This window comes from Ailuropoda melanoleuca, chromosome X, assembly GCF_002007445.2.
Source record: "Ailuropoda melanoleuca isolate Jingjing chromosome X, ASM200744v2, whole genome shotgun sequence".
NCBI classification, from domain to species: domain Eukaryota; kingdom Metazoa; phylum Chordata; class Mammalia; order Carnivora; family Ursidae; genus Ailuropoda; species Ailuropoda melanoleuca.
This window is the reverse complement of record NC_048238.1, coordinates 32,479,036-32,502,878: the sequence shown is the minus strand read 5'-3', so window position 1 is coordinate 32,502,878 and position 23,843 is coordinate 32,479,036. Positions and strand designations below refer to the sequence as shown.

General features: G+C 38.4%; 1 protein-coding gene and 1 pseudogene across 1 annotated transcript in view; one reads left to right on the top strand and one right to left on the bottom strand.

The window, feature by feature from the left end:
• SYTL5 (synaptotagmin like 5) overlaps positions 1 to 23,843 on the bottom strand; it is a 305,352-nt gene that overhangs the window by 167,078 nt on the left and 114,431 nt on the right. The window lies entirely within an intron of this gene.
• LOC100472237 lies at positions 2,843 to 23,439 on the top strand (annotated as a pseudogene).

The window sequence follows — 23,843 nt, the reverse complement described above, 5'->3', positions numbered from 1 at the left end:
CCTTATAAAAAGATACAACAAAGAACTTGCTTGCTCTCTTCCTCTCTGCCATGTGAGGGCACAGGATAAGGCAGCCATCTGCAAGTTTTTACCAGAATTGACTGTGCTGGCACCTTGATCTCAGACTTCCAACCTGCAGGACTATGAAAAATAACTTTCTGTTGTGTAAGCCACCCAGGTCTGTGGTATTTTGCTATGGCAGCCTGAGCTAATATATCATGCCTAATCAGTGAAATGCAAACTGAAATGACTCTGAAGTACCACTGCATACCCATCAGACTGGTAAACATTCATTCATTCATTCATTCATTCATTCATTTATTCATTTTGGTGTTTGAGATAGGTATACCTTGTATACTGATTTTATTATGCTATGTTAGTCACCATACAGTACATCATTAGCTTTTGATGCAGTGTTCCATGCTTCATTGTTTGCATGTAACACCCAGTGCTCCATGCAGTACATGCCCTCCTTAATACCCATCAGTGGGCTAACCCATCCCCTCACCCCCTCTTTCTCTCTAAAACCCTCAGATGTTTCCCAGAATCCATAGTCTCTCATGGTTTGTCTCCCCCTCTGATTTCCCCCCTTCATTTTTCCCTTCCTTCTCCTCATGTCATCCATGTTATTCCTTACGTTCCACAAACTGGTATACATTTAAAGGGTTTTGTAAAGATGGTAACAAACTCCTAAAGAGCAATTGGACAGCATCTTTAAATGCTGAAGATTTTCATCCCCCAGGACCCAGGAATTTAACTCTTGTAATCAATTATCTAAGAAACTCCTGCACACAGGCACAAGATCCATGCAAAAAAAATATGTTTGCTGCAAACTTTTTTGATGTGGCAAAATATCTGAAACAACATAGTGTTCTTCAGAAATAATGATTAAACAGTGCTATGTTTGTATCATGAAAATTTATGCAGCAATAAAAATAAACTCTTTAAACCCTTCCCCGTCAGTGGAGAACCCTCTCCAGAGGCCAGGGACAACAGCCTTCACTTACTGCTCATTACTTCAGATTTTTCCTCAGGGTCAAATATTGTTAAGAAAGTGTGTGGGAAAGGTTTTCACACAGAATCAAAGGAATTTCATTTTGATTATGGCCTGTCCTACCTAATTTCTTCGCCACAAATAATTTGTTAAATTATTCTGTATCCATGGCCTTATAGTGACAAGATTTTCTGTTATCTACGAGTGATGAAAAAAAGTTGTGAAGCCTGCTCAAACTTCGTTTTGGACAAGGAAAAAAAACTACCAGCATATGTTGCTTTATTGCACTTCACTGATAATGTGTTTTCACAAATGGAATGCTTTTGGCCACCCTACGTCGAGCAAGTCCAACAGTGCCGTTTTTCCAGAAGCATTTGCTCATTTCATGTCTTTGTGTCATGTTCTGTTAATTCTCACAATATTTCAAACTTTTTCACCATTATTATATTTGTTATAGTGACCTGTGATCAGTGATCTCTGAGGTTACTATTGTAACTGTTTTGGGGTGCTACAAACTGTTTCCACATAAGATGGCAAACTTAGTCAATAAATGTTGTGTGTGTCCTTACTGCTCCATTGACTGGCCATTTCCCCATCTCTTTCCCTCTCTTTAGGCCTCCTTATTCCCTGACACACAACAATATTGAAATTAGGCCAATTAATAATCCAACAATGGCCTCTAAGTGCTCAAATGAAAGGAATAATTGCATGTCTCTTAGTTTAAATAAAAAACTAGACATAATTATATGTTTAGTGAGGAAGGCATGTCAAAAACCAAGATCGGCTGAAAGCTAGGCCTCTTGTGCCAAACAGTTAACCAAGTTGTGAATGCAAAGGAAGAGTTCTTGAAGGAAATTAAAAGTGCTCCTCCAGTGAACACACAAATGATAAGAAAGTGAAACAGCCTTCTTGCTGATCTGGACAAAGTTTCAGTGGTTTGGACAGAAGATCAAACCAGCCACAACATTCACTTAAACCAAAGCCTAATCCAGAGAAATCCCCGACTCTCTTCAGTTCTATGAAGGCTGAGAGAGATGAGGAGGCTGCAGAAGAAAAGTGTGAAGCTGGCAGAGGTTGGTTCATGAGTTTAAGGAAAGAAGTCTTCTCTGCAGCATCAAAGTCCAAGGTGAAGCAGCAAGTGCTGATGGAGAAGCTGCAGCAGGGCTTCCAGAAGATCTAGCTAAGACAATCATTGAAGGTAGCTACACTGAACCACAGATTTTCAGTGTAGACGAAATTGGACTTTCATAGCTAGAGCACAGAAGTCAATTCCTGGCTTCAAAGCTTTAAAGGACAGGCTGATTCTCCTGTTAGGGGCTAATGCAGCTGGTGACTTGAAGTTGAAGGCAGTACTCATTTACCACACCAAATATCCTAGAGCACTTACGAATTATGCTTAATCTACTCTGCCCTTGCTCTATAAATGGGACAAAGCCTGGATGACGGGACGTTTACACATGGCTTACTCAATATGGTAAGCCCACTAATGGGACCTACTGCTCAGAAAAAAAGATTCCTTCCATTGACAATGCACCAGGTCACCCAAGAGCTCTGATGGAGATGGACAACAAGATCAGTGTTTCTGTGCCAGTAACACCACACCCATTCTGCAGCCCATGGATCAAGGAGTAATTCTGACTTTCAAGTCTTATTATTTAAGAAATACATTTTATAAGGCTATAGCTGCCATAGATAGTGAATCCTCTGATGGATGTGGGCAAAGTAAATTGAAAACCTCTGAAAAGGATTCACCATTCTAGATGCCATGAAGAACATCTATGATTCATGGGGAAAAAGGTCAAAATATCAGCACGAACAGGAGTTTGGAAAAAGTTGATTCCAATCCACATGGATGAGTTGAAGGGGTTCAAGCCTTCAGTGGAGGAAGTCACTGCAGATGTGGTGCAAACAGCTAGAGAACCAGTATTAGAAGTGGAGCCTGAAGATGGGGCTGAATTGCTGCCATCTCTTGATGAAATTTTAGTGGATGAGGAGTTGCTTTGCATGGATGAGCAAAGAAAATGGTTTCTTGAGATGGAATCTACTGCTGAAGATGCTGTGAAGATTGTTAAAATGCCAACCTAGGACTTAGAATATTCCATAAACTTAGTTGATAGAGCAGCCTGAGTGTTTGAGAGGATTGACTCCAATTTGAAAGAAGTTCTGTAGACGAAATGCTATCAGACAGCATCACATGCCACAGAGAAATCATCCATGAAGGGAAGAGTCAATCGATGCAGCATTCATTTTTGTCTTATTTTCAGAAATTGCCACAGCCGCCCCCACCTCCAGCCACCACCACCCTGACCAGTCAGCAGCCATCAACACTGAGGCAAGACCCTCCATCTGCAAAAAGCTCAGACAATGGTAAGCATTTTCTAGCAATAAAGAACTTTTTAAATTAAGACGTGTACATTGTTTTCTTAGAACACTACTGCACACTTGATAGACTATGGTACAGTGTAAACCTAACTTCTATATGCACTGGGAAAACAAAAAATTCATTTGACCTATTTTATTGTGATACCCGCTTTACCATGGTGTTCTAGAACTGAACTCCCAATATCTCTGAGCTATGCCTATTTTCCACTGAGTTTAGTGGGATGGTGATAGAAAAAAATAATTTGCTTTAATGATTACAATCTATGAGTCCCATTTTATCAATGTCCTCGTTACTGATATATTTTCAATCCAAGGCTTACAAAAATATAAAGGGTAATACTGCATTATTTTTCTAGTTAAAGTCCTATGATGGTTGAGTGAGTTTGGTTTACTATTATTCGAGAGATTGCACACTACAATGTGAATATACGTAACATTACCAAACCACACACTTAAAAACAGTTAACATGGTAAATTTTATGGTGTGTGCTTTTTCCCACAATTTAAAAAAAGAGACCTGCACGCTAAAACATGCGCATTGTTATACATACATTATACATTAAGTGAATTTTTAAAAATCTTATGAATTGAAAACTTTAAATGGATAGCTTACTGAACATAAATAATACCTCAATAAAGTTAAAAAACATTAAATTCAGAAGTCATATTGAATCCTTTGCAATTGCTCACATGTGGCATATTCTCTCATGCCTCGGTGTCCTCATACATAGTCTTCCTTCTCTTAGGATGTGCCCTGCCCCCCACCCCCAACCATCCAGCTTTGCCTGGCTAACTCTTCTTCTTTTAAAATTAGTTCTAGGGGTGCCTGAGGGGCTCAGTCAGTTAAGCATCTGCTTTCAGCTCAGGTCATGATCCCAGGGTCCTGGGATCGAGCCCCACATCGGGTTCCTTGCTCAGCAGGGAGTCTGCTTCTCCTTCTCCCTCTGCTCCTCCAGCCTACTCATGCTTTCTCGCTCTCTCCCTCTCTCTCTAGCCAATAAATAAATAAATTCTTTTTAAAAATAAGATAAAATTAGTTCTAATGGCTGTTGACTCTGGAAAACATTTTCTCAACCAAATGTGAGCCAGCTGCCCTCCTAATTGTTCCCATAGCATTCTATGTTGAACCCAATCAAGAGATGGAGAAAGAAGATCATAAAATGCTCCTGTTCCCTGTGGCAAGATCAGACTGGTGAGTTCCCTCCAGAGTCCCAATAGCGTGGCTACTGGGAGATCTCCTAGGGTATCAGTCATCACTCTGGTAAAAATATCTCAAGGATTTCATCCTTAGCCCAGGCTCAGAAACGTGATCCTTGTCAGCACACTAAAAGTAGATCAGGAGACTACTGACATTAAACAAGTTCACAAGACTTAGTAAGGAAAAAACTATCCCAGGAGCCAAAATACTGCAAATCCAGACAACCAGCAGGTTTTCTTCCCTTGCAGGCCAAAAACCGTCTTCAATTCACACTTTTAGGACAGGGCAAAAAGTATTTATTTGCTCAATTAGAAAATTCTATGTTGCTTTAGCAACAGAAGTGGGACCCATAAGTAGAAATCACAGGTATTAGATGTATGCCCATTATTACCATGACAGTAATTCAAAAATGGGATGGACTATCTCAAATATTATACACATTTCCTGTCACTGGAATGGCTGGAAATAGTTGATTGACCCTCTGCCATGAAATGGCAGATGATGTCAACCATGCCAATGTAAAAGGGACTTAAGGTCATTAAAGTTCCAAGTTTCAGACTCTATGCATTTTCCCATCTCACATCCTAGCACGTAGATGTTCGTGAGATGCTATATATTAATCCATGGTACAAAATAGCATTTTTTCCATTGATTGATATTTCTGTACTTTCTAATTCTCAGCTGTTGCAACCTGTTTCATCTGTAAAATACCTTTCTTGAAAAATTGGGGGAAGCTACATAAGATAATACCTAGCAAGCATGTATTTTATATTAAATATTTAATAATTATTAATTCCCTTACTGCTCAGTTTATACATGGAAGACAACTGATGAGTAGAACATCCAGATATCAATTTCAAGTACTTCTCACTCTGGTTTCACAAACTCCCAAAGACCAAGAGCCCTTTGAGGTTGGGTCAACGTTATTCATCTTTGAATATCTAATGCCAAACTCAGTGCCAAGAACTTACTGGCTCTCAATGCTGTTTGCTAAATAATTAAGTGACCCAGGAGATCTTGGTTGGGTGCCTTTCCCCCAAAAGATCTGGATGGTTCTTCAACTCGAGCAGCTCATTTTTTCCATTGGGTAGTTCAACAATAACCACAAGAAAAACAAAAGCCAGCCAGGAGGCCATTTGAAAAACCTGGCTAGTGAAAACAGTTATATTGTCAAAGTGGATCTTAACCAAGCTCAAGGGAAGTAGGGAGAAGGAAGAAATAGATTAAATTCAGGAAAGGGGGCAAAGTCATTCTCTGTAATTGTAATCACCAAACAACCACACATCTGTGAAGCATTAGTCACCTGTAAAAATACTATGAGTCATGCTATCCTTTATGACAGCATGTAAAGGGTTGTATTTTATGGAGTTGAAGCTCAACCTGACATATTTACAGTACAACCCCACATCACATCCTCTCCAGTTACTGAGACCACGCCTAGAGTTCAGTTTGAGATAGGAAAGACTACGTCGATGAAGTGAAAGTAGTATAAAATGTCAGAAGAGATCAAAAGAGATAATGCATCTGAAAACGTTCCCAAAACTAGATATGTTATTTAAAGCTAAAATGACATTCTTTTTACCTGAGCCCATCAAGACACAAGACTGCATGGTGCAGATTCACACTTGTTTCACGTGTTTGTTCAAGAAATAATAATGATGATGAAGAGCTAATTTGATGGATGACATTGATAAGTGATTTTCCTTAATTATAAGCCATTACAACTCCATACAAAGTTAAATACAAAATTTTTTAAAGATGACGTCTATTTTCTAGCATATATGCTTGATATGAAAAGAACTATAACAGAAGTCATTGCAATTCATACTTAGATCTAATAAAGAAATATAGAGGCTTTTGTTGTTATTCATGTGATAGGACTTAAAATTAGGCAGACTGTCAGCATATCAGTTCTAGTATGGAAATCAAAGACATATCAATCAATCAAGAAGCAAATTATGGGGGCGCCTGGGTGGCACAGCGGTTAAGCGTCTGCCTTCGGCTCAGGGCGTGATCCCTGCGTTATGGGATCGAGCCCCACATCAGGCTCCTCCACTATGAGCCTGCTTCTTCCTCTCCCACTCCCCCTGCTTGTGTTCCCTCTCTTGCTGGCTGTCTCTATCTCTGTCAAATACATAAAATCTTAAAAAAAAAAAAAAGAAGCAAATTATGGAGCATTTATAATGGCTCCTTCATCCTGGGGTCTCTGGGAAGTTTAAAGAACTATAGGCTATAGAGCTAACTTTCAGCAGTTTATAGTAAGAGTTCAGAATAATACTGTTAATGTCTTTCCTATCTCAAACTGAAAAAAACAGTGCACATAAGTGCCAAATTGTATTATTGGGAAAGACAGGAAGAATTCAAAGTATTTTGTCTGGGAAGGTGAAACACCCGTTCTCACCATTCAACAAATTAGAATTCTTTAGGATTAGGACGCACAAACTGTTCTGGGTAAGAAAGACTGCAGTCTAGAGGTTAAAAGTATGGCACTTCCGCCTGACTGCCTAGGTTTGATTCTCAATTAGCTTATTATCTATGTGTCCTCGGCCTTATTAAACTCTTGATGCCTCAGTTTCTTCACCCATAAAATGGAGATGACTTTCCATGCCTCTGAGTTATAATGAGTTAGTATTTGCAAAGAATTTACAACAGTGCCTGCTCCATAATATCAGATATGTGGTTTTTTACATAAGAGAGGGGAAAAAAACATTAGACTCTGATCATCTTTTTTTCTTAATTCTTTAAAGATTTTATTTACCCATTTCAGACAGAGAGAATGAGAGAGCACAAGCGGAGTTAGGGGCAGAAGGAGAGGGAGAGGGAGGAGCAGACTTTCTGCTGAGCGAGGAGCCTGACGTGGGGCTCAATCCCAGGACCCTGAGATCATGACCTGAGCCAAATGCAGACACCCAACCAACTGGGCCACCCAGGCGCCCCTAGGCTCTGATTATCTAAATAAGAAGTTCAATTATTCCAACCAAGTAACAAAGTTATAAGACAAATATAGTCAAACTGACAAATCACAGAGCTAAAGAGAATTTACTTTAATAAGGGAATAGAATTGTTGAACTTGTTACAATGAATGACCTACATAGATGATAAAGTACAAAAAGCGATTATGGCACAGTGGAGAATATTCAGACACCAGAGTGAGAAGGCTCAGGTTTTGAATCCTATCTCTACCACTTATTATCTAGGTAAGCGTGCACGAGTTACTTCTCTGTGTTTTAGTTTATTAAAATAAGAAAAAGTGCAGATCCTATATTGTAGGGTTGTTGTACATATTAAGTGAGTTAATATTTTTAAAGTACTTAGAACAATGCCCAGCATTTTTACAGTTACTATTTTTTAAATTATAGGTGCTATGACCAGATACCTACTAGGGTAAAGATTAGAAATCAGATTAGCAAGTATAAATAAAATTAAAATATCATAGATAATATTTACATTATATCTACCCATCAAATTGCTAAGCTAAACCACAAAAGTGTCATGCAATTATTGGAGTGATCACTACCACTAATATTTGTGGGATCTTAAAGATACCAGAGTGACTCTCCTGGTTTAATCCAAGCTTGGCTCCTTTTCTGCTCCATAATCATGATGGATCCTTTTATTTTTTTAAGAATATTTTTTATTATGTTAGTCACCATACAGTACATCCCTAGTTTTTGATGTAAAGTTCCATGATTCATTATTTGCGTATAACACCCAGTGCACCATGCAATACGTGCCCTCCTTAGTACCCATCACCAGCCTATCCCATTCGCCCACCCCCCTCCCCTCTGAAGCCCTCAGTTTGTTTCCCAGAGTCCATAGTCTCTCCTGGTTCATTCCCCCTTGTTTAACCCCCCCCTTCTTCTTCCTTTTCCTCTCCTACCAATCTTCCTACTTCTTATGTTCCATAAATGAGTGAAACCATATGATAATTGTCTTTCTCTGCTTGACTTATTTCACTTAGCGTAATCTCCTCCAGTCCCATCCGTGTTGCAGCAAATGTTGAGAAATCGTTCTTTCTGATGGCTGAGTAATATTCCATTGTATATAGGGACCACATCTTCTTAATCCAGTCATCTGTTGAGGGGCATCTCAGCTCCTTCCACAATTTAGCTATTGTAGACATTGCTGCTATGAACACTGGGGTGCATATGGCCCTTCTCTTCACTATGTGTATCTTTGGGGTAAATACCCAGTAGTGCAATTGCTGGATCATAGGGTAGCTCAATTTTTAACTTTTTAAGGCACCTCCACACTGTTTTCCAAGTGGTTGGTGGGAATGATGGATCCTTTTAAAAACATACACAAAGGCATGCTGCTTCCCTGGTTAAATCCATTCAGTGACTCCTCATCTCTCACTCCCCAAACCCAGCCCACCCCAAATAGCAAGTTAAATATTCCTTACAATCATATACAGTAGTCTGAGAATTCTTTTAATTTTCTCTATCTTGTTATACTTCCAGTGCTGTTTTTCTGCCCTTAATCTGACTCTGCAAATCAGTCTTTCTGAGCCCTACACGTGTCTGCTTTCCCTAGAACCCTCCTCCTCTGAAGTTCTAGACTAGGTCAGGTCTCCATTAACACAGAATACCTTGTACTTCTCTTTTCTTAATATTTATTATACTTGCAGTTAATAGTTTAGCATCTTTCTTCCTACTAGTACATAAAATGTGTGACGATAGGAACTGTTTTTTTAATTTACATTTTGTTTAGTTAACATGCAGTACAATATTGGTTTCAGGAGTAGAATTTGTTTTGTTTTGTTCAATGTTGAATTCCCAAACTTAACATCATTCCAGGCATATCAGAAGCAATCAATAAATATTTATTGAAGTATGGAAGGGAAGTAGAAAAACAACCTATTAAGGCACTAGACACATATTCCCTTACCCAACCCTATCTCCTAGTTGATCCTACACCCTCAACACACATTTCACCATTATCACCAAACTTGGAAAATCACATCTTTTTTGTTGTGCCTATGACCCAAACTCTCTGCTCCTTATCAACTGTACCAATGGGCAAAAACCACAAAGCCCTGACTTTTGGTCTCCCTAACTAACTGTGTAAGGTAACGGACAGATCCCTTCCTTCCCTGGCCCTCAAAGTCCTCATCTATACCATGAAGGAATATGACTGGTTGATATTTACACTCTAGCATTCAGAAATTCTGTCAAACACTCATCTCTGCAGCACCCCATTTTGTGACGGTTTACCCCGGTAAACAATGGTGTGCCAAAGGCAGCTTTTATGGGTTCACTGGAGTCAACTCTGTACATCCCTTCTCAACCTTGAGTTCAGTGACATCATATTGGTAGCTTGGAATCAGCCAGAGCAGGATCGCATATACCACAGTAATCAACAAAAGCTATAAATGAGGGAGTTTATAGGGGGATCTGGTTGTTAAACATTTACCAGAACACAACTGCCTGTAAACTCCAGCTGCTACCATGGAACAGGGACCAGCCCTAGATTAAATATTAGTACTAGTGCTATATGGAGCAAGAAGTGTTGATGTAGATAGTCTAGAAGGGGATATGGAACACTAAAAAGAGGGAAAAACAACAGGTTTGGGGTGGTGTATTTTAGTCTAGGATGACCTCAAGGCAGACTCTGAGACATGGCTTTGAGTGAAATTGGGAGGTGATCCCGGGGAACACCAGTGGTGAGTCAGAAAAGGGAAGAAACCCAGTGCAAGGTACATTAATGAGCTGCTTTTGGCTATGGGCAACTGGGGCTCAGTTCCACTGGAGACATAGAGGAGACTGTGTAGAACATGTCTCAGAATTGTTTCAATGGAAAGTGAGGGAGCTGAGGTATTTATCCACAAACTCCTACCTAGCATTAGTTGAGCTGTTTCTGCGGGCTTTACGTCTGTAGAATTTTTTTTTTTTTTTTTTTTTGGCTATCCCTATATTCCAAAGCACACATCTACAGCCAGGAAAAGTTCCCAGAGAATCACACACGCTTACAATAAGACACCTTTGGCCCGTACGGGAATAGTAAGTATTGAGGCGCTAGGGGTGAAGCATCAATAGTACCCAATAGTACCTGCTAAGGAAGGATAATAATATGACAAAGAAATTAAGGGCACTGACTCAGCATTGGAGAAGACTTTTGATCAGGGATATTCAGCCTCAGATTGCTCTTTTCCAACAAAAAGCCAAGATGTATCATACCGCTGTACCATCCTACTAGACAGGAGACTGAGGTCATTCTCCAGTAACCCACTGCAGGCAATTTTAAAGGACAGTGAGCTTCACTACATTCGAACATTAACACATTTGCATAAGGGAATGTTAAGAAAAACGCAGCTAGAATAATAAAATTACAGTTGGAAAAACTCTGGAATCCAAGTTTGAACTCCAAGCAATTATTCCAAGTTACTCTAACTCCATGTTAGAAAGAATGAGAATCCTCTAAAACTAACAGAAAATCCTTTACATGCAGAAACGAACAGTCCAGTGGCGGGGAGGTGCACAGCATTAATAGATGACTTAGAACCTAGATGACTAAAAGAGAAGAAAATTTTAAGATGAACCAAAGAGACATTTCTCTTTTATTTTGTTGGTTTCACCCATTTCTACTACAGTATAATTGGATGTTAATACTAGAACCACACTCTCTAATTTGTTATATCTAAATTTTTCTCAAATTATGTAGTGCATACTATTTTGTTTATCTCACAACATGTGTTTATGTTTTTCAAATTAATCCTCCAGTTATTATTATAAAATCTTAAAGGAACTCCTTCAAGTATTAACAAAACCTTTGGATCCAACCAACAACTGAGGTCTGGATTCTGATGTCCAGAGAAGAGATGAAGAACACTGTTATGAAATAGTTCTTGAACAAGACCTGTCCTGTTAATATGTTAACCCACAACTGAGAGAAGAACCAAGAATGGATGTGGGGCAGGTAATAGTGAACTGGATAATCTAAACATCAATCTGCTTTCATTCATAAAGAAGTTAAATACATAAGTTCTGTGGCAGCATTTCTCAAAATGTGGTTCAAAAACCCCTAGAGATCTCCAAGACCCTTTCGGTAAGTCCTTGAGGTCAAAACTATTTTCATAGTAATACCAAGATTTTATTTACCTTTTTTACCCTCACTTTCTCATGAGTGCACAGTGGAATTTTCCAGAGGCTACATGACCTGCGATGATGCCATCACTCTGACAACTAATGGAACATGTGTTTTTGTGTTATGTTTAAAGGTTTCTCAGCTTTAATTTCTAATCTGGTAAATATTGATGGATAGAACCCACATAAACAAAAGCTCTTTGAGGTCCTTAATAATGTTTAACAGGTTCAAGGCCAAAATGTTTGAGAATCACTGTTCTATGGTATTCTTCAGCAGGTATTGATGTAAGGCATCTACTACAAATAAAGATTAGATAACTTTCGGAAACATTAGGAATGTATTTGAACTCAAAACATTTAGAAGGGCCTTTAGTTGTTATCTAATCATCGTTTCAGTAGGTGAGGAAAGTGGCATTCAGAGATATTTGTGTTCCAACTTACATAGGTAGGTAATGAAAGGGCAGAATTAGAACACAGGACTTGTAAATGCTTAGTGGTTTTTTGGTTTCGTTTTTGTTTTGAATCTTACAAAGTTCTATCACAGACTGTCCATTTCATCCTTTAGCCTTCAGGTGAACCATACAGATGTGCTGGGGACATGAGAATAAATCCGCCTGAGAAAAAATGTTCTAAATCAACTGACGCATTCTGAATCAGAAGGGCCAGAAATAAATTTAATGAAATTATTATCTCTCAAGTTCCCTATCATTTAGTCAAGAAGCTGAGTCTATTCATTTCAAAGCAATGAAGGGAGGTATCCCATTAAAGTACTGCAATTGCAAAGAAATTGATCTTGTCACTCATCCCAAGGTCATCTTATCAGATTCCTCTTCTTACTCCTGCAGAAGACACTTCCTAAATTCCCCAATGTCTTCCTAACATTCCTGCTAAGCTGCAAAAGTAGCATCATTGACAAAACAATGGCAGCATATGACTCATATCCTGATAACGGATATAATGGTGCTTTATGAACAAGAATGGATGACACAAAAGTTATGATTATTATAATGCTATGTTCTGTTTGGCTCAAAAACTGGTCCCAGATCCATTTCTGAGGCATTCTCGGGGTTTTTGTGAGACGTTATGAGGTAGTGATTCGAGGTACTCATTCCTCCATCAAAGAAAGGTAGGTTCATGCCCTCTCTACCATTTACGGGCCATGTGACCTTTGGCAAGAAACCTAAGCATACCAGCCTCAAATTTCTCAAATGTATAAAATGGAGGTGATAACGGAACGTGCTTCACCTAGTTGTAAAGATTAAAGAAGATAAATGCAATCTGAGGCACATAGAAGATGGTGAATGCTCTCTAGTTACCTTTGGCTACTCCTCTTATCACCATCCTAAGTATTAAAAGGAATGCATCACCACGAAGCCAGACTTCAGAGACTGGTGTGGTAAAGAAGGAAAGTGCGGAGAAATTCTCAAAGATGATGGGTGCCGTATTGAGAAGGGGAGCAAGATACAAGAACTCCCAGTCTTGGGATAGCGTAAGAAGCACCAGTCCTGGGATTAGAGCAAACGGGTTTGAAACTCATGCCTATCAGAAAAATTGGAGTTGAGAAGGGCTGGGATTTGGGTCTGTATTAGAGTTGGAGTTGGAGGAAAAAATGAGGTACCAACTACAGATACACTCAGGCTTTTTTTTTTTTCTTGTAAGACCCATCCTTCCCAAAGTGCTCCATTCTCTACCCAGATGTATATCCTGCTTCCAGTTTCTGTTTATAAAGTCTAAGGTAAGCAAATAGATGAGGTATTAGTTGATTAGGAGGGACTCGGCCCTGTGGCACTTGTATTTCAAACCAGGCTCAAGAGGACAAACAACTTTCATGCCCAAAGGACTGTCTATCTAAAGGGGAAATGTCAGGCTAAATATCACATCATAACACTTTCTGTACTATCTTGAGCAAGCTGTAAAAGCCATTTGGTATTACTCACTGAGAAATAGGATTTGAAATGACTAACTCTGCCTGAGAAAATAACTGCATGTATATTCAAAGACAATAAATTCAGCACCTTACTTTTTAGCAAGGATTATTGTGCCATATTTCAGACCCCAAGGACTGACAACACTTAATTCAGATGGAGATCAATTTACAACTGCAGCTTCCTGGATGAAGCCACGCGATGATTATAGCATGCTGTTTCAGTGAGGCGGTACCGGCATTCTCTCTGCCACTGATCATATACATGACCTTGAGCAACTCTGTTCCCTCGTCTGTAAAATAAGCATCGCGATAGTGTGTTTGTTCCGAATGTTACATGAGATAATACATGTTGGCCTTTAGTACAGTGACTGACATACACTAACAGATATGAGTTGTTTTTACTATCAGGTCAAAGAACAGATTCTAAGAAGGAAACCTTAACCAATTGGTCAAAATTAAGCTGTCCATGATGTCAGGAAAAACACTGACGCTGGTGCTATGTATCAATACTTGACAACTAACAAAGTAAGAAAAGTTGCTTAGATTTTACAAAAAGAACTCCAATTACACTCATGTAGGTAAAATATGTAACACTCTAATCTCCATATTGTTTATTTTAATCCAACAACTATATTTTGATGTCTGTTTACGTGCCCAGTGTTAGCACATGAGAACACAGAAGAGTACACTGTCCTTACCCTCAAGAAGCTCATAAGTTACTAGATCGGATAACTATGCAAACAAATAATTACATTGTATTATGTAAACCCAGGGACAGAAATATATATGAGATGCAGACTTGGCACAGAGAACAAATATGGTGAAGATGAGTTATTTACAAAGTCTTCTCAGCTCAGAAACTACTTTACATTTACACTAGGGACCTAGAGAGTTCAGAAACACAACCCACCAACACACACGCACACATGCACACACACTCCACTGATTTTCAACAAATATGCCAAATTAATTCAGTGGGAAAAGGACAGTCTTCAACAATTGGTGTTTGAACAATTCGATACCCATATGGAAAAAAAAAATCTCAAACTTTGCATTCTACTATATACAGTAATCACTGGAAATGAGTAGCAGTCCTAAATATGAGTGCTAAAATTATAACACTTCTAGAAAAACACAGAAAATCTTTGTGACTTTGGGTTAGACAAAGAGTTCTTAGGGCACAAAAAGCATGAACCACAAAAGAAAAAACAATGACAAAATGCACGTCATCAAAATTTAAAATCTGTAGTCATAAGAACATACTCTTAAGAAAATTAAAAAGCAAGCCAAACAGGAAGAAAATTATTTATAAAACATTTAGCTGATAAGGGATTTGTATCCAAAACATGTTTTTTAAAAAAATCTTACAACTCCATAATAGAAAAAAAACAACGAACTTTTTAAAATGGGCAAACTGTGTGAACAAATGCTTTACCAAAGCTATACGTACAGCCAATAAGCACAAGGTAACATGTTTAACACCACTATTCATTATGGAAAAACAAAACCATAATGTGATGCCACCACACACCTACAGCAATGGTTTAAACTAAAAAGACTGACCGTACCATATGTTAGCAATCAAATTTTCACACTTCGCTGCTAGGAATGAAAAATGGTATAGCCACTTTGGAAAACAATTGGGCTGTTTCTTTTAATGCTAAACCTTACAGTACCATAAGGCACAGAATCCCACTAAGAGGTATTTATCTAAGAGAAATGAAAATATATGTCCATGGAAATACCTGTATTCCAATGATAACAGCCCCAGACTTTATTCATAATAGCCCCAAACTGGAAACAACCAAATGTCTACCTAGCAGTGAATGGGTAAACACAATGCGATAGATCTATGCGACAGGACACAACTCGGCAATGAAAAGGAACAAACCAATTATGCAAGTAACAACATGGATGAATCTCAAAAGCATATAAAGTGAAAGAAGCCACACACAAAAGACCACATACAGTGTGATTCCATGTACACAGAATTCTAGAAAAGGCAAAACTGTGATGAAAGAAAGCAAACCAGCAGTTACCAGGGGCTGGGGTGGAGAGGATTGACTGCAAATTGGCAGGAAGGACCTTTCCAAAGTAATGGCCATGTTCTATATCTTGTTCGTGGTGATTAAATTACTGCATATATTTGTTGAAACTCCTCTAACTGTACAATTTAAATTGGTGAATTTTATTGTATATAAAGTAGACTTCAATGAAGCTGTTTTTTTTTTAAAGATTTTATTTATTTATTTGACAGAGATAGAGACAGCCAGCGAGAGAGGGAACACAAGCAGGGGGAGAGGAAGAAGCAGGCTCATAGCAGAGGAGCCTGATGTGGGGCTCGAACCCGTAACGCCAGGATCACGCCCTGAGCCGAAGGCAGACGCTTAACTGCTGTGCCACCCAGGCGCCCCAATGAAGTTGTTTTTAAAACAATCATTTATGGGTTCCATCTGAAGAAACTATTCAATTGTCTGATTTTCTTAAAAAATGCAAATTTTAGGGTAGTGAACCTTTAAGATGTACAGTTTTTCAAAAAGCAGCATTTAAGGTTATCATAAAGCTGGTTATGAATAAAATCAGTGTAAACAGCCCTCAACACAGTCCTAAAATAAAAACCCATTGTTAAAAACGAGGGATTTATGAGCACTATTTCACTGTAATTTACAAAGTGAACCATTGCTTAGATAAAAGAAATTCTCCAATTCAAATATAATACAAATAGATGTACCTTAAGATAAAATTACATATCTAAATGAAAAAAAAATCTTAAGAAAACCTGATATATGAAACTTTGGACATGCACATTAAGTGGTTATTTGCTTCATAAAAGGTTTCACACTCAATTTACTTTAACAGTAAACTTCTCTATCCCATTTAAAATGACTTAGGAACAAGGGTGCCTGGGTGGCTCAGTTGGTTACACATCTGCTTTTGGCTCAGGTCATGATCCTGGAGTCCTGGGATCAAGTCCCACTTTGGGCTCTTCGCTCAGCAGGGAGCCTGCTTCTCCCTCCGCTTGCCACCCCTCTGCTTGTGCACTCTTTCTCTCTCCCTGACAAATAAATTTAAAAAAATTTTTTTAATCAATCAATAAATAAAATGACTTAAGAACAGATTTTTAGGAAGGTACCCCAAACTGTACTGAGTATAAACAAGAATCAGCAACTCTGAGCACTCTAGCTACAATTATATAACAATATATAATTATATACAATTATATAATAATAATGGGGAAAAGTAATCATAAATTTACTTACTTGAAATCTAAGACCCTCCTGACACTGATTAGACAGGAAATTACTGGCTAAAGGTGAGGTTCAACTAAGAAGATGTGAGCAATTCCTCTGTACTTAAAAAGTTCGAGGCCAGCATCTCTTAATTCTAACAAGGACAGAAACAACTAAAAGATGTTAGTCTAATTATATTTTCCAGGATAAACAGATACAGATGGTGGTAGAAGATGATTCCAGTCATCCACCTCACTAATTTTACAAATGCAGTAAATAGTTTGAATCCTTGTCTCTCAACTGCTAAAATCTGTTACATAAATTTAAAAAAGAAGTCTGGAGAATTTAGGTATTTTTAAACAAAATTACATATAGTGGGTAACCAATTTATACTATTCCTCTAAGTTCCCTGGAAAGAGACCAATGTGTAATCAACAGTTTCTAAATAATCTATGCTCTGGTGCCAAATGAATATAAATATGATGTCAACAAAAAGTATTACTCAATAAATTATGATCTCATTTATTATTTTAAAAGTTTTTGTTATATTCTTTTATTTTTTATAACGATTCTGTGAGGTATATAAGAAAAAAACTGTACCCCAATTTCAGGTAGGGAAAGACTCATTTGCCCTGGATCTCATATTGCATTTGTTATAAAGGAATTCCGTGTTCTTTACACTATGCCATAAAATATTTCCAGGTATTGATAAGACTTTGTTTCAATGACCTCTAAGACTTTCAGTATCACTGAATAAAGGTTTATGTCTTACAGTTTTGATAAATCTCTTTTTCTCATATGGCATAACGACCTGAAACTTGGAAACCTGAAGTTATACCCTGACACTTAAATAGTTACAATGGTCTTGATCAACTCCATAGAGCTTCACAGTGATACTGACCAAGAGGGCTTTGGACACAATGTTGCTATAACGTCTATCTGTGTGTATGTAGTCGGGGTGGGAAGGAAGAGGATAACTATCAGAAACATAACGCAACACGAAACACACTACATGAGGTCAGCTTTGCAAACTGTGAAACATCTGCTAAGGTTCAGTTTATTCCCCCATGGTCTGAGAATTACAAACTCTTCATCACAACAGAAATTCAAAGCAAAGATAGACTATCACGCAATCTCACGGAGAGGTCTACCATTACCATGACAAAACACCAGAACAACAACAAAATTCCCTTCTTGTTCTTGTTTATTTCTTAAGACCTTGCATTTGACTCTAAAACTGTTACATTTCCTTGAGGAGAACATTTTGTCTCCATTTATGGGATCTCATTAAAGTTCCAACCCTGGCTCAATCTGCCTTCTTCAAATCCACATCCAGGACAACTGGAGAAAATTGCACAGCTCTGCAGACTAGTAATGAGACAAACTCATGGTCTACAAATCATCTAGGCCCCAGAATCAGCTGTGAACTCTTTCCCTCATCTTTGGTCAGGTCCTGCAGCCAGTGCCTTCAATGACTTTTCCAGTGCTGCTCTCAGGCTCACTACTCAGGCCCTGATGTCCTCCCTCTCAGAAGAAAGCTTTTCCTCTCAATGTACTTCCCTTCCTTTAACTTTTCCAGGTCTACTCTCAGCTGCACCTCCTCACTAGGATCAAATGTCTTTCCTCGTTTTCAAATCTAGTCTCTTTATCCTTGACCGCTTCCCTCCTCCACAGCATTGTTCCAGCAAACACGCTCTTAACTTCAGTCTCTCCAGTTTTACCTATTCCTAAACCTTAGCCTATGAACAAGTGTAGAACACTCATACATTGCCATCGATCTGCTGTCCTGTTGGTCTCTTTTCACATTTATTAAATTTATTGAAATGCTTGTCTACACCTTCTGTGTCCAATCCATCTTCTATTCACTTCTTAAATTGCTATCATCTTTTACCCCACTGCTCTCCTGCAACTGCTATAATAAATCCCAACTGTCAAATACAAATGGGCTAGGTCAGTCTTTATATTCTTGCACCTGTTTACTGCATTTGAAGTTGTACTTAATTCCTCCTTCTTAAGACTTCCTGCACCCTTGACCTTTGTGCCTCTGTAATACTTTCCAATCTCCACGGTGGACGATATCAGTTGATTCTTTCTGCCCAGTACATTTTTCTTCATTCTTCTGATAACAAAACTTCCCTTTCTTTGTGGTTATGGTGGGGCTGCCAATCATAGCACCTGGCCACATTGATTGGTACGGGGATGAGCACGTGACTTATACTCAGCCAATCAGAGCCTTCCTCAGGATTATTTTGTATTTGGAGTGATCAAGGAAAAGCTCTTTTCTTTCTGGTTTTGGAGCTAAAAGAATATGAGCCTGGAGGTACCTGAGACCACGGATCTAGCCTCAAAGGCTCACCCAGCCTGACCAAAAAAAAAAAAAAGCGAATATATATAGAATCTGACAGAAAAAAAAACTTGACCATGTTCAAATTCCTGGTTTCAGTCACACCCAAAGCCAGTCCTGACTCTGACTCTGTTCTGATATGATTACTTGATCCTTTAAAATTCTCGTCTTTTGGTATAAGTCAATTCTTATTTGTTCTCAAGCTCCCCATCCATCATCTACTCCAACCTCCTATCCTCTTCTCACTCTATTCACTTCATTCTACATATGCTCCTTTGGATGATTTCAACTGAGCTCTGGCTTTCAAACTTTGCACTGTGTGCTGATGACTCCCAAGTCTTCATCACCACACCAGATCTCCCCCTTGTCTTTCACACTCAAGTATCAACTTGATGCTAACAAACTTCACCTTGATTACTTACTATGGAATGACGATCAACCAGTTTTCCTGAGGTCAGTCTCAGGACAGGTTTACCCGTGGCATAATTATTAATAACAATCTTTCATATTTTCAAAAGTGTCCTGATTTGAATGATTAAGTACATGATCATCCTGCCTCAGACTCAATGTTTTCTAAACTGAACCCATCATTATTCCTCCTATATCTCCGTCAGACAAACTAGAAGCCTACAGTCATCCTTGACTCTTCCTCCTGAATCTGGCCTCCATGTTACAACCATCTCCAGTCTATGAACACTTCTCGAATTCACCATCTCCTCTCCTTTCCTACTGCCAATGCCCTGGACTCTTATCACTTCTGAAGTACAGCAATAGTCTCCTAACTTCCAGTCTTGTCCTCCTCATATCCAGCACCCACATAGCCATCAGGATGTTAAATGTTCAGCCCAAATTCTTTACCTCTCTCTCTATCCATGCCCTTGGCCATGACAGCTTGACACATAAAAAGTGTTCAACAAATATTTAATGAGTAAATGAAGGAATGAGTGAATAGTGTGGTAAAATACATACAACTTTTTTACATAAAATACATAAAACATGTTTATTAAAACACTCCTCTAATATTCTCTCCTCTTAACCTCAAATTATATAATTTCTTGCTTGCTATTAATACATATGATTTAAAAAATTACCACTGAAATAAATCCATTGATTCACCTAGGCTCTTTAAGTATATTTGATATTGATGACATGAAGGCAAGATAGTAATATGATCAATCTAGTTGCCCCATTCAGAAACTTGGGATCCCACTTAGATTTCACACTTTCCTTTACCAGTCAATTACTAAGTCCTGTGTGGTGGTTAATTTTAAGTGTTAACTTGACTGTGGGCCACAGGGTGTCCAGATATGTGGTTAAACATTATTCTGGGTGAATCCGTGACAGGGTTTCTGAATAAGATTAACATTTGACTTGGTAGGCTAAATAAAGCAGATTGTCCTTCCCATTGTGAGTGGGCAACATCCAATCCCTTGAAGACCTGAATAGAAAAAAAGATGGGGTAAGAAAGAATTCTCTCTGCCTGATAGTCTTCAAGCTAGAACATAAGGGTTCTTCTGCCTTTGGACATGGACTGGAATCTATACCATCAGCTGTTCTGGTTCTCAGGCCTTTGGACTGAGAATGGAACTTCAGGGTACCACTGGCTCTTCAGGGTCTGGACTTCTCAGGCTCCACAGTCACATGAACCAGTTCCTTATAATATATCATATATACATACACATATATAGTAAAATGTATATTTTGTATATGCCTGTGTGTATACATATATATACATTTACATATGTACACATATTCATATATATAAAATACATAAGTCTATGTCTCCTAGAACCCTAACATATCTATAAATCCTACCCCCTAAATAGCTTTAAAAATCTCTCTTTCTCTTTAAGTGCAAAAGCTGCAAGGCTGGGAGTTTGCATTTATTTTCACACCTAAGCAATTATTTAGTAAGAAGAAAACTGGGCCTGTTAGATGCCATTTTTCTTTGGTGTATACTGATGCATCAAACTTTAAAACTTTTGGTTACTCACAATGATTTTTTTTTACTTTATGGATCCATAACTTGTTTTTTTCCTTTGAAAACCTTTCTACCCTCCCAGATCAGGTCAATGTCTACCTATTCCAATTTCTTCCATGGTTATTGTTCTACTCAGGCTCTTTTCCACAGAATCAGCTTCAGTAATTCTTATAAAAGTAAAATTAGTATTACGTGTTGGATGTGTAATTTCCATCATGTGTACCACTGATTAAACAATTCAAAAACTTCAATACACCTGAAAATCACCACACAAAACCAAAGTATGTTTCCAAATATTTTTACACTATCATACCCTAAAAAGTTCTCAGAAAAAGTAATTAATTTTAGTCAAAGTCAATATTCAGTACATAGTAAATTATTAACCTCTGTAATAAAACTATTCTTAAGTAAGCTATTCTCTTAGATGAACAACTGAATACACTTCACACATTAAAGGTAATTTCAATCACTATGAGAGCCACCAAAATAGCAATACGCTGGTCTGAATTTCTTCTAGGAAAGCATTACATACCTCCTGGTTATAAACAGAATTCTAAATATAAATTCTGACAACTGAAAACATACACCAAATCTTCAGAAGGGTAAAAGTAAATGAGGATCTGCTCTGCTTTACATGGTTTTCTGAAACATAGTAATTCAAATATGTTATCAAATGATACTTGAAAATCTTCCTACCTAAAACAGCTCCTTTGAAAATATTTTGAGCAAATATTCCTTAAAATAAACAGAATACAGTGATATCTTTGAAATTCACATTTGTCAAGTTTTCTCTAAGTAAGAAATAGAGTAGAACAGGTGCTAATGGAAAGTCACACCAGCATATAACTTAACCAAGAGCAAGAGTATGACCAAAGCCATAACTGGTATTTCTTTAAATAGAGAGAAGGATGAAAGGCAAGAGGAAGGTATATATAACTCAAACTACTGAAAGAAGTGTTCTAATTTTTTTTTGAAATTCCAACCTCATTAAAATGGCATTCCTCAAGGATTTAAAGCAGGCACTGATGGAAGACTTTCTAAAAACTCAAAAAAGGTTGGGATCATTAATAATCAATAGCCCAAAATAGTAAAAATCACCACTCATATTTTTACTTTTTTTTTTTTTACAACAGATATTCTTTTCTAAAGATCTATACTTAAGACCAGTCCTAAGATTGATTTCCATGCTCTAATCATTCAAGCTACCATCGATAGAACATGATGGATCCAGGGTGAAATTAAAAATCTGCCACAGTTCACATGTAATCAGGATATTAAATAGCAAATAATAAATTATAAATCAAACACTACATTTTTGTTTTCTTTCCACTTTTTATTCAAGTATAATTAACATATAGTATAATGTCAGTTTCAGGTGTACAATAGGATGATTCAACAATTCTACACATTTCTCAGCGCTCATCAAGATAAGTGTACTCTTGTTCTTTCCCATCTTGCAAGGTGGCGGGTGAAGAAGTTGAGAAGTCAGATGCCAAAGAGAGGAAACCAGAAGCCAAGAAGGCTGACACTGGTGGCAAGGTTAAGAAGGGTAACCTCAAGGCTAAAATGCCAAAGAAGGGGAGGCCCCACTACAGCCAAAACACTGTCCCAGTGAAAGGAATTAGATATTCCCAATAGGATATGCATTCCAGAAAGGCTATGTACGAGAGGAGGTATTAAGGAGATAAATCCAGGATTAATCCAGTTCTTGCTACAGTCACAGAACCAGTTGGTGCTGACAAGAACAGTGGGACTTGAGTGGTTAAACTTCACAAAATGCCTAGGTTTTATCCTACTCAAGATGTGCCTTGAAAGCTGTTGAGCCAGGGTAGAAAGACCTTCCCATTAGCATGTGAGAAAACTGGAAAATGCATCACTCCTGGGACCAGTGTGACCATCCTCACTGGGCACCACAGAGGCAAGCGGGTGGTTTTCCTGAAGCAGCTGAGCCGTGGTTTCCTACTTGTCACCGGACCTCTGGCCCTCAATCGCGCTCCTCTGCACAGAACACAACACAGATTTGTCATTGCCAACCTCCACCAAAATTATATCGGGGTGGGAAAATCCTCAAACTTCTCACTGATGCTTCTCACTTCAAGAAGAAGATGCATGAACCCAGACACCAGGAAAGTGAGATCTTCAACACAGAGCAAGAGAAATAAGAGATTACGGAGCAGTGCAAGGTTGATCTGTGGACTCGCAAATCCTGCCACAAATGAAAGCTGTTCCTCAGCTCCAGGGATACCTTGCTCTGTATTTTCTCTCACAAACGGAGTTTACCCTCACAAATTGGTGTTCTAAATTTCTTACAAAAAACCTAATTAAATAACCCATCCATTGTTTAAAGAAAAAGACAAGTGTACTCTTAATTCCTTTCACCTACTTTGCACCCATCCCCCCACTCCCCTCCCCTCCTGCAACCACCAGTGAACACTCTGTACTTAAGAGTCTGGGGTTTGTTTATCTCTTTTGTATTCTTTGTTCCTTTGTTTTGTTCCTTAAATTCCACAGGAGTGAAATCATTCTTTTTTTTTTTTTTAAAGATTTTATTTATTTATTTGACAGAGATAGAGACAGCCAGCAAGAGAGGGAACAACAAGCAGGGGGAGTGGGAGAGGAAGAAGCAGGCTCATAGCGGAGGAGCCTGATGTGGGGCTCGATCCCATAACGCCGGGATCACGCCCTGAGCTGAAGGCAGACGCTTA